Source organism: Triturus cristatus, chromosome 7, assembly GCF_964204655.1.
Source record: "Triturus cristatus chromosome 7, aTriCri1.1, whole genome shotgun sequence".
Lineage (NCBI taxonomy): Eukaryota > Metazoa > Chordata > Amphibia > Caudata > Salamandridae > Triturus > Triturus cristatus.
The window spans coordinates 1,718,007,749-1,718,026,862 of record NC_140590.1 but is presented as its reverse complement, the minus strand read 5'-3'; the positions used below and the strand labels follow the sequence as shown (position 1 = coordinate 1,718,026,862).

Below are 19,114 nucleotides of genomic sequence, written 5' to 3'. Positions count from 1 at the left end.
AACAAGCACTGGTAAATTCTGCAAGTCTGCACGGCAAGGTTATGGGCTAACTCTGTGGGCTTTGATAATGCTACGGGTTAGGACTATTGGCTTTGACAAATCTTCTTTATAATTGCTCTCTATCCTCCCCTAGTGTGTGTATCTGCCCCACTTCGAACTCCTGCGCCCTGGCTGAACCTACAAAGGACCCCAAAATGCAATTCGTTTTATAGTGAACCTGGAAAGTGTAATGTTAAAGTACCAGAAAATGTGACACCAGGATATTTACATCACACTTCTAGGTGTGATGTAAATATGCCCTGGAAAGAGACAGGGTGTACATTTACACCAGTCACTATGTTTCTGTAACACCTGTGGATGCTGCTTGGAGAGTCACGCGGTGTTTTCACTAAAGTGCATTGACTGCATCCTTGCCCAAATGTGCGAGAGACCTAACCACAGATGCCCCTCCCCCACACAACGTGCTTGGAGTAGAATCAGAAGGCCCCACACACCCGCTTTTAATACGAAGCTGGTTTATTTCCAATTGTATGAATTCCATTCGGATCGTCTCCAGTTTCACTAAGGAACCCCCTGCTGGAGAGGAAGAGTGATGTGTAGAGTAGACGAGTAAAAGGGAGGGGACTGTACAGAGAGGGTGAGGGGGGTGAGGCGAAGCAACAGGAAGGCTGGGGCTTCGGGTGGGGCCAGAGGAGAAGCGGCCCACGTTCACTATTCGGTGGTTTTGCTCGTGGAGTCACCTGTAAGGGAGAGAAAAAATACAGATCAGAAACTTAGCTCCCAGACTTGGAGACGTGTGCTTCTAGGCTGCTGGCTGGTTGGTGTAAATGTGCAGCTGCAGGGAACCAAGTATAAGCGTGCATCGTCAGAAAACCTTCTGTGACCTTATAGTGCTAAATGACATGATGTAAATATTACTGCCAAAGATCCATCATTAAAAATGTACAGGAAGCAACCCGTCTTTCAAACCTACAGCGCCCCATAGAGGCCAAACATGAGACCTGCAGTGAATTTTACTCTACCTGTGCATCAGGTGTAACTTTACACTGCCAGGAGAACTGGTGTAACTTTACACTGCCAGCAGAACCAGTGTAAGTTATACTGCCAGAACACCGCACAGAACTTTACATTGACAGGACACGAGATGTAATTGTATACTGTCAGCAGGACTGGTGCAACTGTACACTGCCAGGAGATCTGGTGTAACTTTGCACTGCCAGCAGAACTGGTGTAACTTTACACTGTCAAGAGAACTGGGGTAACTTTACACTGTCAAGAGAACAGGGGTAACTTTACACTGTCAGGACACCGCATGTAATTTTACACTGCCAGGACTCCGCACACAACTTTACGTTGCCAGGACCCTGGATGTAACTTTATTCTGTCAGGAGAACTGGTGTAACTTTACACTGCCAGGAGAACTTGTGTAACTTTAGATTGCCAAGAGAACTGATGTAACTTTAAATTGTTAGGACACTGAATGTAACTTTACATCATCAATACACCAGATGTAACTTTACACTGTCAGGACACCGGATGCAACTTTACACTGTCAGGACCCCGCATGTACCTTTACACTGCCAGGACACCAGATGCAACTTTACACTGTCAGGAGAACTGGTATAACTTTACATTTCCAGGACACCAGTTGTAACTTTACTCTGTCAGAAGAACTGGTGTAACTTTACTCTATCAAGAGAACAGATGTAACTTTACACTGCCAGGATATCAGGTGCAACTTTACACTGTCAGGAGAACTGGTGTAACTTTACACTGCCAGGACATTGGATATAACTTTACACTGTCAGGAGAACTGGTGTAACTTTACACTGCTAGGACACTGTATACAAGTTTACACTGTCAGGAGAACTGTTGTAACTTTACACTACCAGGACACAGGATGTAACTTTACACTGGCAGAAAACTGCATGTTACTTTACCCTGCCAGGACACCAGATGTAACTTTTCACTGTTAAGACACTGGATGTAACTTTAGACTGCCAGGACACTGGATGTAACTTTACACTGTCAGGAGAACTGGTGTAACTTTACACTGCCGGGACACCGGATGTAACTTTACACTGGCAGGAAAAGCATGTAACTTTTCCATGCCAGGACACCAGATGTAACTTTCCACTGTTAGGACACTGGATGTAACTTTAGACTGCCAGGACACTGGATGTAACTTTACACTGGCAGGGGAACTGGTGTAACTTTACACTGCCGGGGCACCGGATGCAAGTTTACACTGTCAGGAGAATGCCAGGACACCGGATGTAACTTTACAGTGGCAGGAAACCGGATGTAACTTTACACTGTCAGGAGAAATGGTGCAACTTTACACTGTCAGTAGAAGTGGTGGAACTTTACACTGCAAGGAGAACTAGGGAGAACTGGACTAACTTTAAACTTCCAGGAGGCCTGCCCCTACAGCATCTCTGACAGGAGACCTGATGTTAAATTGCACTGCCCAAAGACCTGTAGTAAAGTCACCTTGCCAGAAGGTGTGATGGAAGTGCACGCTACTGTGATCTCTGGTGTGAAACCTGCTGTGAATGTACAGTGGCAGGAGGCTGACAATACCGTTACACTGGCAAGACATCTGATGTACAGTTACACTACCAAGAGACCACCAGTAAAGGTACTTTACCAAGAGAGCTGCTGTAAGTAACAGTGTCAAGAGACTAGGTGTATAGAAACTGGATTGGGACATACACTGCCATTAGATCTGCTGTAAAGCTGCACCTACAGGAGACATCATGTAAATGTTCATTGCCAAGAAATGTGGTGTAACTGTGCAGAGCCAAAATACTACTGATGTAAATATACACAGCTGGGAGGCTTATCTACACAAGCAGCGTGCACAGTGAACTGCTGATAGGGCATAGCAGCAGGTATGATAGGGACAGAGACAGTCTAGCACCTAAGGAGAGGTGGGGGCAGGAAAGGGAAAGAAGAGCAAAAGATGGAGTGGGTAAAACAGAGACAACAAGAGCAGGAACCACTGGGGGGGGGGGGGTGTTAGCCATGTGTCTGCAGGGAGGAGCCTGCCCTTCACCAGTACACCTACCTGCACTGCAGGGGGCGTTGTACTCTGTTACTGCATTGTCACCTGCAAGGGAAGGAGAAACAAGGGTCACAAAAGGCTCAATTAATGGGTGGTCTCTCTTTCCTGGAGAGACAGATTTGTCATAAATCTGTCCTGCAAAGAAAACAAAATCAATTTACCCCATTACAAAACTAGGGCGGATAACACAAAGCAGAGATTACATGGGAAAATGGTCCTGCTTCCCTGAATACACAAGCTGCCTAAGGGAGGCTAGCGCCTAGTAAGTAGGGCTAGCTTGCGGGAGCAGCTGTCCCATGGTAAGAGGGAACGACTGCTGTATGGGAGGCGTTATTTGCTTGAAGGACTCACTGTTTACTAGAAGGGATCATTTTACAGCATGCTTGAAGAGATATCTATTATCTAACGCAGTGCACAATTTTGCAATGATGATTTATAAAGGCATAGGAGCCAGTTTGAAGAACTTCGATTTCTGATCGTGATCGAATCGACCCGCCATTTTGTGCTCCGCCGCCATTTTGTGTTGCCATCACTCAGGCAGCACAGCGAACAAAGTCTATTCTGCTTTTTCTGCAGCTTCGTGTTGAAATAGCCCTTCTGCCTCTATTTGCAAAGCTGGTGTTAGGACTGGCCGAGTACACTAATCCCTGTCTGGTTTTTCTAATCCCCGTCTCAACTATCTGTTGGTTCACACTATTCTTTTCTGACTTTATCTTATCGTCTGGCCTTCACTGTCCTCTGCTAGCATTCTCTCGTTTCACGACTGTCCTCGTCTGGCTTTCACTGTCCTCTGCTAGCATTCTCTCGTTTCACAACTGTCCTCCAGCACACACAAACGTATCTCGCCACCTGCAAGTTAGTTACGAATCTGTTAATGAATTAGTTTGAGGGAGGGTTGACAAACATAGTTGAAGGAGAGGTTTCTTCGAGTCATCTGACACTTTGTTTTCAAATCTCTCCTATTGGTTCTGTCCTGTTTTCCAACTTTCCTTATTGGCTCTTTCTCGTATGTTCTGGGTGTATATTTGGTTAATGTATATGTTACCTATATGGTATATAATATTGTGCGCCACGGAGTAAAGTGGCAGTCTCCTGAGAACCTACCTTGTTTACTTCTAGGATAACTGTACTAGCTGCAGCTAATAAATCTGATCTTCTAACGCCTAACAGAGTGTCCCGTGTCTCTGTGTAGCTGAGCAGGAGAACCCAGGAGATTAAGGCGTACCCTGCGCCGCCAGGCCCAAAAGGTTCTGGTTCTTCAAGTGGCGCCCAACGTTGGGCGGTTTCAGTGGTACCGGTTCTGCCTGAAGGTCGTGAGGAACCCCACAAGAAAATTCTGGAGGATTCGCGAGCCACGTCAAGCGACCCCTGTATGTCGAAAGTGGTCCGAAGGTCTTTTGCAGCATGGTTACTCCTTCCTGACGGCTACTGACGACCGCTGCCCTGACTGCCGCCCTGCCTTGGCCCTTCCTTTGATGATGTATGGTAAGGCGAGACGATAGACGGGCCTCTGTTGGCGTGAGAAGACGTCCTTAGTTAAGTATTTGGTGGGTCGCTCCCACAATTTTGTTTCTTAGTTGTTTACTCTTGGTCCTTAGATTCGACTATTGCAATAGCCGAAGCCGAGGGGTAAGTGCATTTGTGCTGCGTAAACTGAGTTTTACCCCCTTGAAGTTTGTGAACAGTCCGGTGATATCACGAGATGCCTGGTCTGACTAAGTTTGGAAAATTTTGTTGCTTTGGTTGTAATAGGGATTCCCGGCTTGAGGACTCTTGTCCGATTCCTTTGGTTGGAACTCCCACATATGAGCTCTATTCGAAACATGGTATTGGCCCCATTGCCTTTAACGAGTCATGGACCCTATACACGAAGAAAGATGGTGTTCTAAAATGGCCAGAAAATGGTAGCTTTGAGCCCGATGTGCTAGATAATTTAGAAGCAGTTCTATTCAAAAGAAAAGCCCGGCCGGCAATGTTTGACTCTTTCCTCCTCTGGCGTAAGGAAGCCAAACAGAAAGAAATTAAGCAAGCAAAACGAGATAGAAAAGCACAGGGTATGACAATTATACAGGCTGCCCAACAATTAAAGACGATGAAATTGATAATGCGACTGAAATTTCAGAGAGACAGCATCGCATGGCGATAGATAAATGCTATCCGGTGTTGCCTGTTTCCCCTTCCGATAATAAGAAAGATATAGAAGAAGATCCCCTAATGTCCCATTTATTGAGATTGCCTCCGCCCTATGCACAAAGTGCCAATGCACCCCAATTGTTACAGCCTGTTCAGCCGCCAGCGGTACCTCCGCATTTGCCTCCTCCAGTATTACCGCCTCTTCCAGTTTTACCATTAACTTCAACTTCTGTGCCCTCATCTCCTGATCTTCGATCTCCTTTGCCTTCTGCTCTTCCTGCAATTATCGGTTCTCCTTCTGTCAGTTCTCCTAATACTTTGTCTCCAATTCTCATGTCTAATTCTCCTTCCATGCGTAAGCGTCTTACGGACACCGTCACTGGTATTCTATCTCCTTTCTTTGAAGCTTTAAATGTGTCTCCGGCTTTTGCTCGAAGACAATCTCGCAGTCAGTTCCCAGATTTTGAAGAACGAGACTCTCTCGCACGTAAATGGATCAAAAAGGGTCCCCAATACAGTGTGCCCAATATTATGCCTACTTTCTCACAATGGAATGCGCCTACGCAAAGATATATTTTTAATGCAATGTGCGATACACTCATTAAAGAATGGGAAGATGTGAATTCGAGTCCGATCCCACAAGATCTGTTAGATGTTCAGACTGATTTTGATAAAGGACTTGTTGTGGGTTCTAAGGTTGAGAAAGCTGTAAGGACACTTATTTCTTATAGATCCTTGTTGTTCTCTCAGGCTTTCCTTGATTCTGATCCGTCGGTTAAACTGACACTGAAAAATTATCCCATGAGAGAGGTTCCTCCAGTATGGAAAGAAGAGGTTGCAGCAGCAGGTGCTAATCCAGTTATTCCTGCTCATTTTCAGCGTATATGTGTACATGTCCCTTGGAAGAGATCTGAAGTTTTGGCCCTGAAGCAGACTCTACCGGATCCTCGTAAAAACCCTGCGGGTTATTATAAAGAATTATCACAGACAGTTGACGCTAGCATCATGAATTTTGCAGATATCGATATGTTGATGGGAAATGTAGTCCCACAGACAATATGGGCTAAGATTCGTAAGGAGAATCACGCACAGGAACTAGGTGCTACTTGGGATGTTATAATTGCCACAGATAGAGACCAAGTGGGTGGTGCAAAGCCTGAAGCTTTGATTTCAGAACTCCCTGGTAGGATTATTACATTAATGAAAACTATGATGCCTGCATTGAGAGTTAATTGGGATAAACTAGCAGCATGCAAACAAAGGAAAGATGAAAGTGTCTCTGATTTCTTTACTCGTTTCGAGGAGACATTTATCGATCACAGTGGTCAAGATATGGCTACAGAGGGTGGACAGCGATTATTTGTGGACATATTCGTATTTAATTTGCTTCCCGAGCTGTCACACAAATTGAAAGATTCTGAAAGTTCATGGGCTGTTTCTTCTTCTGCTCAGATATTGGCTACTGCACAATATTATGAAAACAGAGATAAAGAAGAAAAAAAAAAGCAAGAGAAAAAGACGAAAGAATTAAAAACGAAGGTTCTCTTGCAACAAGCCTATCCTCCTCGTCATGCTCAGCCTCAATTTCAACAGCCTTCGCAGTTTCAGAGGTTGTATCAAAAACCTGAGCCATACATTCCGCGACCTTTGTTAGGACCTAATCAATGTGCCTATTGTAGAGAGGAAGGTCATTTTAAGAATAGTTGTCCGGTTTTATTGCAGCGCAATGGAGCATTATCTGCCCCACGAGGTCGTACTGGCCTCCAGTCAGCAAACAGAGGTAGAGGTCGAGGTGTGTTTACTCAAGAACAGCGTGCCCTTCCTTCTCCCAATTCCATAAACTACTTCGATCAGCAGAATGTTAGGTCTCAGTACTACAATGAAGACCATTATATTGAAAACGGAAATGAAAGTCTTCATGCCAACTAGGACAGCCATGGACAAAGTAAGGGAGTTGTGTCGGTTCCAGTAGACCAGAGTGGTCCTTATGTTAACGTCACTACAATGGGTGTTTTAGAGCCGTTTCTTCTAGATACTGGGGCGATGAGAAGTTCTATCATTCATTCTAAACTCCCTGGGGCACCTTTGTCTGGCTTAACAAATGTTTCTGTAGGATTTTCTGGCGCCCCTGTTCGCAATCCGGTTTCTTGCCCTTTGCCTATTTCAATTGGTCCTTATGATTTGGAAGCTCCACTTCTTTTGACGAATGGTTGCGGTGAAAATCTGTTGGGTTTGGACCCATTGAAAAGAATGCATGCTACGATATATTGTTCTCCTTCTGGTGTACATCTTACTTTAGGACAGAAATTGACTTCTCCAATGTATTTGTCCAAAGATCAGTTTCCACCTGAATTGCTTTCTCTTCCAGCAACGCTTTGGGCCAAGGGTCCGAATGATGTGGGCTGTCTCGAAATTCCACCTTATGTTGTCACTCTCAAGCCCAATGTTGAATTACTGCGCATCCCGCAGTATAGAATTTCCACTGAAGGTGAAAAAGCACTTTTGGAAATCATTCATGATTTGATTCAGAAGGGCGTGGTTGAAGAAACAAGAGGTAACGCATGCAATAGTCCTATTCTTCCTGTTCTTAAACGCACTGATCCTTCTCAGCCACCTGTATATCGTTTCGTAATTGATCTTCGGGAGGTAAACAAAATTGTTGTACCACAATTTCCTGTTGTTCCAGATATCACTGCTCTATTGACAATGATACCTTCCACAGCGACTTGGTTCTCTGTTATCGATCTAAAGAATGCCTTCTTTAGTATTTCCATTGCAGAAGAGAGTAGGGACATTTTTGGCTTCTCTCTTGGAGGCCGAAGCTTCCGGTTTAAGCGCGCACCTCAGGGCTATTGTGAAAGTCCCTCCATTTACAGCCAAGCTTTAAAATGTCATCTGGATACTTTTCATTTGCCGTCTGGTGCTGCTCTTATCCAATACATGGATGACTTGTTAATCGCTGCTGATTCAGAAGATATTTGCAAAAATGTCACTGTTGCATTGTTACACCATTTGTTTAATCTGAATCATAAGGTTTCACCTTCCAAATTACAATATGTCCGTCGAGAGGTTACCTACTTGGGTCATCTCCTATCAAAGGAGGGACGACGATTAACACCAGAACAAATTCAGGCGATTACGCAAATGTCTGTGCCATCCACACAAAGGGAGGTACGTGCCTTTCTGGGTATCACCTCTTATTGTAGGCAGCGGATCCCTAACTTCTCTCTGATGGCCAAGCCTTTGTTGGCACTCACTTTAAAAGATATGCCTCAGCCCCTTCCATGGACTGATGAGTGCCAAAGGAGTTTTACTGACTTACGTACTGCTCTGTGTTCTGCTCCTGTATTGGGTACTCCTGATTACAGTAAGCCTTTTACGCTCTATGTTCACGAGAGAGAAGGTTGTGCGTTGTCAGTTTTAACACAGCAATTCGTGGACAAACAGCGGCCATGTGCCTATTTTTCGGCTACGTTAGACCCAGTAGCTAAAGCATTGCCCAGTTGCCTCAAAGCGACAGCAGCAGCAGCAATTTCTATTCGACAGTCTGCTGGAGTGGTGTTGGATAACACTCTCATTGTCATGGTACCACATGCAGTGGATACCTTACTAAACAGAACAAAAACGCAGCATCTTACGAGTGCTCGTCTAACTGGATACGAGCTGACGCTTTTGTCTAGTCACGTACACATCAAACGATGTAATACCCTAAATCCTGCCACTCTGTTGCCCCTTCCAGATGAGAAAAGTGTTGAGGAGCAACATGATTGTGTCTTTCGTACTGAGGAAGAGACAAAAGGAAGAATTGACTTGAAAGATACACCGCTAGAGAATCCGGATGGAACTCTATGGGTAGACGGTTCTTGTTTTAAAATGCCTAATGGAGATACAGTTTCAGCCTATGCCGTAACTACTTTACATACAGTCGTGGAAACAGCACGTATTAGACATAATTCAGCTCAAGCAGCAGAATTGATAGCTTTAACGAGAGCATGTGTATTGTCAAAAGGGAAGAGAGTGAACGTATACACTGACAGCCAATATGCCTTTGGTGTAGCGTTCAACTTTGGGCGTCTTAGGAAGGAAAGGGGATTCCTCACTTCACATGGCACCAAAATTCAACATGGTCAGTTAGTGACTGATCTTCTTGAATCACTTGCCTTACCCACCCAAATAGCGATTGTGAAGTACAGTGCACACAAAAAGATTACAGATGATGTTGGCCGAGGAAATGCATTTGCAGATGAAGTAGCGAAAAAGACAGCAAAAGATGTTACGAGTCGAATGTATGTGGCGGGTCCTGTGAATTGGGTCAGAGAGAAAGGAATGTATGAGAATACAGTAGAAAGTGTAAAATTAATTCAGGAAGAGGCTACAGAGAAGGAATTAAGTAGGTGGAAAGAAAGTACAGGAATGTTAGATGAAATGGGTTGTTGGGTGGAATTATCTGAACATCAACGTTGGCTGTTACCAGATGCCTATGTACTCCCAGTGGTTACTATGGCACATGGTCCAGCCCACTTAAGTGCAAAAGGTATATGCAAACTTCTGGCTCCAGTGTGGCAAAATGAAAGAATCCCAAAATGTGCAGACAATGTAGTGAAACATTGTATTGTTTGTTTGATGTCCAACCCGGGAAAGGGAACCCCAACTCCAGCGGGTCACTTTGCTCCTCCAAAATATCCATTTGAAGTGTTGCAGATTGATTATATTCATATGGAGCGATGCAACAACCTTAAATACGTTCTGGTGGTAGTATGCGCCTTTTCAAGATGGATAGAAGCCGACCCTTTAAAAGACAACACAGCCTTATCCACAGCTAAAGCTTTACTAAAAGAATTTTTCCCCAGGTTTGGTTTGCCGCACATTGTCTGGAGTGACAATGGAAGCGAATTTGTAGGCCAAGTCATGCAAAATGTTTGTGCGGGTCTTGGTATCAAGCAAAAGTTCCATGCGGCAAATCATCCACAGTCAGCGGGTTTAGTAGAATGCTACAACGGTACATTAAAGTTAAAACTAGCAAAAGTTCAGGCTAGTACAGGACTCAATTGGCCCGATGCTTTACCATTGGCTCTACTGTCCACCAGAACTGCAGTACACTCTCGTTTGTGACTTAGCCCTTACGAAGTGGTTTTTGGACGCCCGGCTAATGTATGGGGAGTCCCTCGCCCTAAGAAATACTCAGACTTGCCATATCCAATGTTGATTGACTACTTGCATGATCTTACGACTAAATTGCATGTTCTCCATCAACAGGTTCAGAGTGCTTTACCAGAGGCTTCCACAGACCCAGGTCATTCCATCCGACCAGGTGATTGGGTCTGCACCAAGAATTTCCAAAGGAAGAGAAATTTGGAGCCCAGGTGGAAGAAGCCTCGTTTAGTGCTTTTGACCACGAGAACAGCAGTTAAAGTCGCAGGAAAGAAAAATTGGATTCACGTCGTACATTGTAAGAAAGTGCCTTTGCCTTTACCCTACGATCAATGGGTGCGCAGGGGCATTGGTGACTCTGAGAGTGAGAAGGTTCCACGATTCGTACCTTTCAGTGATGCACGCCTGAATGGGACACTGTCTGAGAAAGAGGACGACGACATTCTGCAGGAAGCGATAACACCACATCGTCGCTTAGATACAACAAATCCACGAACATTGTTCCACGACCAGACTGTACGAAACAAAGAACATTATAATTTGAGACCTAGACCAAAGAACACTTAAAATTTTTCTCTCTTGTGTAGTATTCTGTCCCGGTTGCAGGGTCACGGTAGGAGTCTTGATTGTGACCTGAGTAGTGGCAATAGGCCTGCAGGACTTGCAGTGTCATAGGACGGCAGATAATCATAATTGAGTGATCGAGGAAGATTGCCGTGAGCATCCATTAGAAAGATGGAAACTACACTAGGCAAAAGAGAGAGAAAGGATGAAATGAAGAAAGAATCCTGTAAATTAATGTACAGTCGTTTTAATATAACCTTATGTATTATTATATTATTGTGTATTGCTTTGGCGTTTATAGGTTGGATTATTTATGCTCTGCAACAAAAAGTTGCCTCTCCTTCTTCCTCTTCATCTTCTTCTACTGTCTCTCCACATCTCTTTCATACCCTTCCTCAACATGAACTCATCAGAAGAACTGAATATTATAACAATTCCTTTGTTCAGTTATTACATCAACATCAGTTAGTAGTCAATACGACTGACTGTTGGGTGTGTGGACTTATGCCACATACCACAGAAAAAGGAATGCCATATTTAGTTCTTCCGTTCTCTTATGAGGGTTCTGCTTGGGCTTATTTTGTCATTTTCTCCAATGCCTACCAAAGCAAGTTCAAACGATCCATTAGTTCATATATTGGTGGTCCAGATATTAGTCATAGCTCATTAATTAAGGGAATGGTAGCTATGGCTAAAATCATGGAAAATAGTAAGATTTCCGTTGATGAAAGGAAAGCATATACAAACTGGAACGTCACCCAATATGTAACTAGCCTTAGTGATAAGGTCAAACAAAGAAAATCTCCACCAATTTGGACGATTCCTCATCAGGGAAATTTCTGTCTGCAAATAAACGATCGCTCTTCTGACACCATACAAAGAAATAACTGTTCCCACACATACGTTTATTCCTCTCAGAACTCGCCTCCTCTAGTGCCATCTCAGGGCACATATTTTATCTTATATGTATAAGTTAGCGCACACCAACTGTTGTAAAGACAAATAACAATTAGTACAATTAAAAACATGAAGCGTGCAACTCAGAAACGAGGAAGCCCACCTCGCAACAAAAATAAATGAACTGCTGGTGAACCGTCACCAGTATACTGAGTGCACAGCTAGAACAATGCAGGGAACAATTGTATCACTTTCAAGAAACGTAGAAAGGAATTATCGTGAGTTTAAACTCTCTTAAACAACAATTTACTACGAAATGAAAACAGGAATATTTGAGAGAAACTCTTTATATAAGTCGATCAAAAGGCAACAAAAAAATTGCACATAGCAATAATGTTGAAGTGACATGGAAAACAATAATGCATGAATACATTCAATGTGAAAACTGCACAATCTTTATCACGTTTTTATCACGTTTTTCTGAACTTTCTCTATCTTGTTTCTGTTTCTTTCCTCCGGTGTGTTTCTTCCTTTCATGTATTTATGTTCTATAGACGACTTCAATGTCCTTGTTACCCTCTGTTATTGGTCGTTCTACTCGCTTTTACACTTCTGTTTCTGTCTTTTCCTAGGCACAATCCTACTAACAATCCTTCGTGAGTTTTTACTGATGTTTGTCCTTCTCATTGTTCACTATGTGAGCACATTGTCTATTTGGATCACTTTGAGTCTTAAGTTGTTTCGCTCTCATTACACCTTATTCTGTCAGTTCGTGCATATTTTGTTCTGATCACTATTTTACTTTTACTGTGCCTTTGTCAGTTGGTTACACAGTTTTCTTTTTATGCCCATGGTGTCCCCCGGTCACTACTTGATACCCTTTGTCTCGTGGTCGCACATTGTGATCTACATTCTTTGAACTTTATTGTACAACTATTGTTTACAATCTTTCTCTGTCTCCATGTTGTGTGTGCTTTTTACACCGCAGTGAGGGTGTAGTTTTGGATTTTTACTACACCCTTGGGTTACGTAGTCCTCTTTCTATCTTCACAACTTTGCTTCCGACATCACGTGATCATGCGTTCACTGATTTTACTCTCGGACTGTACACGCTCGTGTCCCTTTCCTTTCCGGTGGTCCGCAGTAGTCTGAATCATTTCGTCTTTTCACCTCACGCCTTAATGGTAAGTCCTTGTTAGCACTCCTGAGTTATTCTTGGTTGTGATTCATTTTGAACTTGATGGCCTCAGTCTCTGTGCTTTTTTCTTTCTTCCCTGTCTCAGTCTCTGCATCACATTTGAGGCGGTTGACTTTCGTCCAGGTACTGCATTTTTGTTTTCCCGCATGTATTCTCCTGTCAACACAGTTGTTATCCTCACCTTCATTTGCACTTCTTCATTTCGCCTTCAGAACAGTAATAAGTTTGCCACGCTGTTCCGCAGTATTCTACTATCATATTGACCAGCTTCCTTGGATTATTTCCTGTAAGTCTCTGTTTTCACTTTTCCCCTGTAACGTAATTGTTTTCGTCTGGTTTTGGGTCACAATTGTGTATTTTCTGTGTTTCAGCGCACTCCCTTTGAAGCTTCCTATCTATTTGATAGACACTGTGAACTCCGTGTTTACATGAACATCTTTGCCCGTCTTTTCATATCCAGTAAGAGTCTGTTGAGTTTTCTTGGTCTGACACAAATGCCAGCATGACGGTTTACTACTAACGCACAGCAGCCATTTTTCACGTTTATTTGAACATTTTTTGAGTCATGTTATGTCACTTGGCGCACGTTTTGAATCCCTTTCACTCTCCTTAACATGATGTGCTCGCTTCAGCTTTATACATACGCTCACTGTCTTTTCCACCCCCCTCTGCTTTTCATGCAGTTCGCACGTTGAATTGTCTCGCCGTGATTCAGATCAGCCGCTCACCCTCCCGGTTCCAGCCATGATGCATCTTGTTATTGTTTCAGTGTTTTTTACACAGTTTCCTCGTAGTGCAATAAGTTTCAATGTAATTTCCTTTTTTCAACAGCTGCCCCTGAAGAAGGGATGCTTCCCATCCCGAAATGCATTGGACATCTCCCCATGAATTGACGATCAATTTTATTGCCATTGTGCAGTTTTCACATTGAATGTATTCATGCATTATTGTTTTCCATGTCACTTCAACATTAATGCTATGTACAATTTTTTTGTTGCCTTTTGATCGACTTATATAAAGAGTTTCTCTCAAATATTCCTGTTTTCATTTCGTAGTAAATTGTTGTTTAAGAGAGTTCAAACTCACGATAATTCCTTTCTACGTTTCTTGAAAGTGATACAATTGTTCCCTGCATTGTTCTAGCTGTGCACTCAGTATACTGGTGACGGTTCACCAGCAGTTCATTTGTTTCACATATTTTATCTGCCACAATAGAGCTTACAGTGGTTACCAACGGGTTTTTCTGGTACCTGCTATATAGCTTTCCTTCTTCCCCCTACATACACCGCTTCTGCAAACTATCATCGAAACAGAGGGATTATTGATTCGAAAGACACAGCAGGACAAGAGGGAGGAGATTTCCTCAAAGGATTTCTTCCTTTTTGGGGTCCAATGGCCAACAGCAGAAATATAAGGCAACTGGTCCGTGTCGTAGAGACCACAATAGACATCACTGTAGGAGCCTTAAGTAATATCACGGCAGAACTACAGGCGGACCGTCTTACGACCTTACAAAATCGAGTTGCCTTAGATTTTGTTCTTGCAGATCGTGGTGGAGTGTGCAAATTGATCAGGTCAAGTTGCTGTATTTTTATACCTAATGACGCTCCGACAGTATACCAAGCTATCTCCAAGTTGCATATAATCTCTGAGTCGATTCATCAGGACGAAGGAGATTGGTCCTTTCCGGAGTGGTTTTGGGGACTACTGTCCAAATGGGGTTGGAAAGCATTGACATTTCTTGGAATAATTTTGACCATTATTTTCTCCTGTTGCCTTTGTATGCACTGTGGTCCCGCCATCTGTGACCTATATGCTACTATGTGCATCCCTAAACCCAGATCACCAAGAACAGAAAACATAAGAATGATGTTACAGCAACAGCTCGATGACCTCATGGTTATCGACATTGACTCAGATTAACATGAGTCTATCTTGCCTGAGTTCTGGCAAAAGGAGGGTCTGAGGAACTTCGATTTCTGATCGTGATCGAATCGACCCGCCATTTTGTGCTCCGCCGCCATTTTGTGTTGCCATCACTCAGGCAGCACGACGAACAAAGTCTATTCTGCTTTTTCTGCAGCTTCGTGTTGAAATAGCCCTTCTGCCTCTATTTGCAAAGCTGGTGTTAGGACTGGCCGAGTACACTAATCCCTGTCTCGTTTTTCTAATCTCCGTCTCAACTATCTGTTGGTTCACACTATTCTTTTCTGACTTTATCTTATCGTCTGGCCTTCACTGTCCTCTGCTAGCATTCTCTCGTTTCACAACTGTCTTCGTCTGGCCTTCACTGTCCTCTGCTAGCATGCTCTCGTTTCACAACTATCCTCCAGCACACACAAACGTATCTCGCCACCTGCAAGTTAGTTACGAATCCGTTAATGAATTAGTTTGAGGGAGGGGTGACAAACATAGTTGAAGGAGAGGTTTCTTCGAGTCATCTGACACTTTGTTTTCAAATCTCTCCTATTGGTTCTGTCCTGTTTTCCAACTTTCCTTATTGGCTCTTTCTCGTATGTTCTGGGTGTATATTTGGTTAATGTATATGTTACCTATATGGTATATAAGATTGTGCGCCAAGGAGTAAAGTGGCAGTCTCCTGAGAACCTACCTTGTGTACTTCTAGAATAACTGTACTAGCTGCAGCTAATAAATCTGATCTTCTAACGCCTAACAGAGTGTCCCGTGTCTCTGTGTAGCTGAGCAGGAGAACCCAGGAGATTAAGGCATACCCTGCGCCGCCAGGCCCAAAAGGTTCTGGTTCTTCAAGTTACAGGTTGGTAAAGCACAAGCACTGGCGTAAATCAGGGGTGCTCCTACCAGGCCTAACCCATGGTTCCCCCACTGTACAGTGACAGGGAAAGTGCTGGGTTTCGACAGCTCCACCATCGGAAACAGCCTTCTCCCACAGGGCCCTCACGTCATGCTAACAGGCTGCCACGCCTTAACCCGGGGGGTTAAGGACCACTATATCTGCCTGCTTGGGGCAGCCATAGAGGGCAGGCATGTAAAACATGGCCTTCCCGGGCAGAGAATGTGTTCAAAGGCCTCGCATGAAGGGAGAAATTCTTTGTCCCTCAGAATAATAGATTTTGGTTTTTCAAGAATCAGCTCCCTTTTGGAGTTTAATCTTAAAAAAGAAGAAATGTTGCTGGCAGGCTTGGACCTGATACACAGCATCTTCTCAGAAAGGAGTGAAGCTCGCATGATCTGTTGCTATTCATGAAAATGTTGATTCAGGGTTAGCAGAAGTGGCCTCACCCACTCTTTGACTCACACTTGACCCTTTGTCCCAACCTCAGTCATGCAGCTGCCTCCTGTTTGCTGCTGATGGGCTACGAGGAGTGAAAGGATTTGAAGGTACAAAGAACAAACATTGGTCTACATATCATTTACTTTCTGTTCTTACTGCTGCCTTCATGAACACTGAGACCAAGGTAGCAGGGGCTGTTACCAAGACAGCAGCTCCTACCATTGGCTGCCGCTCTTTGACCATGAGGTCTCACCTTTCTCGTAGTAGTCGTAGACCATCACCGTGGCTGGCTTCATGTCCTTCACCTCTTTGTCCTGCTCCAGTGAGAAGCTGAACTGATGTGGGGTCTTGTCAAGCTAACAGAGAAAACACAACCAAAGAAATGTGAGGAACATGTTTGCCACAGAAAACCTGCAAGATATTTAATGGCTTCAGAGATAAACCCGCACCAACAATGGGGCAAATAAAAGTATTTAGACACCCCTGGCAGTTTCAACAAGGTAAGGGTATTTATTAGGCGCATAAGTCGTAGGCATTTGAGCTTTACCTTCGGAGATTCAAATTATATGAGGTGGAAAAAACCACTTAATGGACCTGTGGATTAAAGCTACTTTTAACGCTTTCTTCCTGTAACCAGGAGTCACAGGCTACACTCCGGACTGTTTTTTATAACTTATAGTTGAAGGCTACTTCTCTCAAACTATCCACCACAGGATGCACCTCACAATGTTTCCCTTAACGCAGAGTCTCCCATGTAGAAGTAAAATTAAAGATGGACTTTGTTCTAAATTTTTAGGGGACTGAGTCTCCCAGAACTTCATAGCCTCCTGAATTCTAGTATTAAGGCAAACACTCATGACACTATCCTAAATCTGTGCACACTGGACTCTTGGCCTGACTTAGAGTTTGTTTGATAAATGAAAAATCTGGAAGAGCAGCCACAGGTGGTGTTTACTCCCATCTTCCTGGTGGATATACGTCCATTAGTAGAGTCTCTGCAACACTTAGCATTGCCTCCAGAAATCAGATGATTTCCCATTGCCTTCCAACTCTAAATCAGGCTGCCAGTTAATCCAAATGTTACTGAATAGATAATGAGAATGAGAAATTGATTCTAGGAGAAGTAAATTATGTTGATACGGTCAAGGTCATCTCATGTAAACCCCCCTGTTCAGTGTTCCTATAATTTCAATTCCTTTTAGATTTAAGGCCCGATTAACAAAGGTAAACTTAGACCAAAAGTCTTAAGGTTACGACTTTTGGTATTCACAAAGGTTAGTTAGGAGTCCACACTCGGGGCAGAGTTTCTGCACTCGGGGTAGGATCTCTGCCTGAGTGTGAAAATTCCACTCTGCGCCCAGAGTGGAATTTCCGCACTTGGGGGAAATCTCCTCACTCAGGCAGATCTCCACCCCGGGTGCGGAGTTTCCACCCCGAGTGCGGACGTCAAGATACTAATCATAACTTACCTTTATGAATACCAAAAAGTAGTAAAGGTAGACGTTTGGTCTAAACTCAGACCAAAAGTCCTACTTTACCTTTGTGAATCAGGCTCTCAATGTCCAACTGAATATAATAAACTGAAGAAAAGAGCAGCTCTCACCTGATCGAGGTAGATGGGGACTTGATCTGGAGTGATTTCCACTTTCTTAACATCCTTCTTGACCGTGAGCAGAAAAGCACAGTGTAGTGTGTGCATCCCAGGGTCCTTGGGCCCCTCCTATTACTATGCAGCTTTTCCACCCACCTGTTTATGTGCACGCCACTACTCCAGGGCGCTGCCGCTCTGTCACACTCAATGCTTCCATGCATCCGTCACCTTTTGTGGCTATGCTTTTTGTCTCGCTCTCACCCCTGTTACCTGCTCTCTCTGTGTCTTGCTGTCATCTTTCTCTGTCTCATCCTGTCTCACTTTGTATATCTGACCAGCCAGTCTCCACAACTCACTTAGTACACCATCTTCTGTCACTGACTAGATGCATCTTATATCGGTCTGAGACTCTCTCCTCTCTTTTGCTCTCAACCCAAACTTAACCATACCTATCTTTTCCTGTATCAGTAACTAATGTGGCCTCGTGCATTAAATATTGTTTTGGCTCAAGCCACGTACAGCGGCCAAATATGAATAATTGTGATGCAGGGGTAAATTCTCCAATGACTTCAAAATATGACTATAGTTATCAGAGTTTATGAAAATATTCAAGGGAAATCATTGGTGAGAGGTACTCACGATATCCAAGATTCTCATGATCACCTGATCTGGGAATCTAGATGCAGCAATCATCGTAGCTTGACTTTTCTCACTTTGGGCCTCATTTACAATAAAGTGCCGCAGCGCGCCACCGCAGACTTTTTGGCTGCACCACACTGTGGCACTTTCAAAGCACAGGGATATGAAGGATCCCTCTGCTCTCCCCTGCGCTGGCACACAATTAAGTGCCATTTGCCGACGCAGGCACCCTTGCACCATGGTGCAAGGACGCCTGCATCACGGGGATGATTGTTTATGTGCAGTAAGGTGCAGTAAGGTGTCACTTCTGCACAAAAACAATCTGAAAAGGTGTTTTTCAACTTCAATGTGTGCTGCATTAGCACACATAGAACTTGTAAAACATATTTTTTTTAATGATTGTTTATGTGCAAGAAGAACACCTACCTACACATAAATAATCACAAGATTTCCGTGTTCTATGTGTGTTGCAGAATGCAGCACGTATAGAAAAGGGAAAAAGAAAGAGGCAAAATGAATACATTTCTCCTCATTGCGCCTCCCTACGCCTCCCTAGGGGAGACGTAGCATTCACACGCATTTCCAGATTTACAATTCCTAGTAAATCTGGAAATGTGTCTG

The 19,114-nt window shown here is 43.7% G+C and overlaps 1 long non-coding RNA gene across 1 annotated transcript; it reads right to left on the bottom strand.

Moving 5' to 3' along the window:
* Window positions 1–507: 507 nt before the first annotated feature.
* Window positions 508–16,621, bottom strand: LOC146812875 (uncharacterized). The gene is made up of 3 exons (XR_014966931.1): window positions 16,517–16,621; window positions 3,071–3,112; window positions 508–740 (listed from the first exon to the last, which is right to left on the bottom strand). It is a non-coding gene; the product is annotated as an uncharacterized LOC146812875 (long non-coding RNA).
* Between the last annotated feature and the right edge of the window lie 2,493 nt (window positions 16,622–19,114).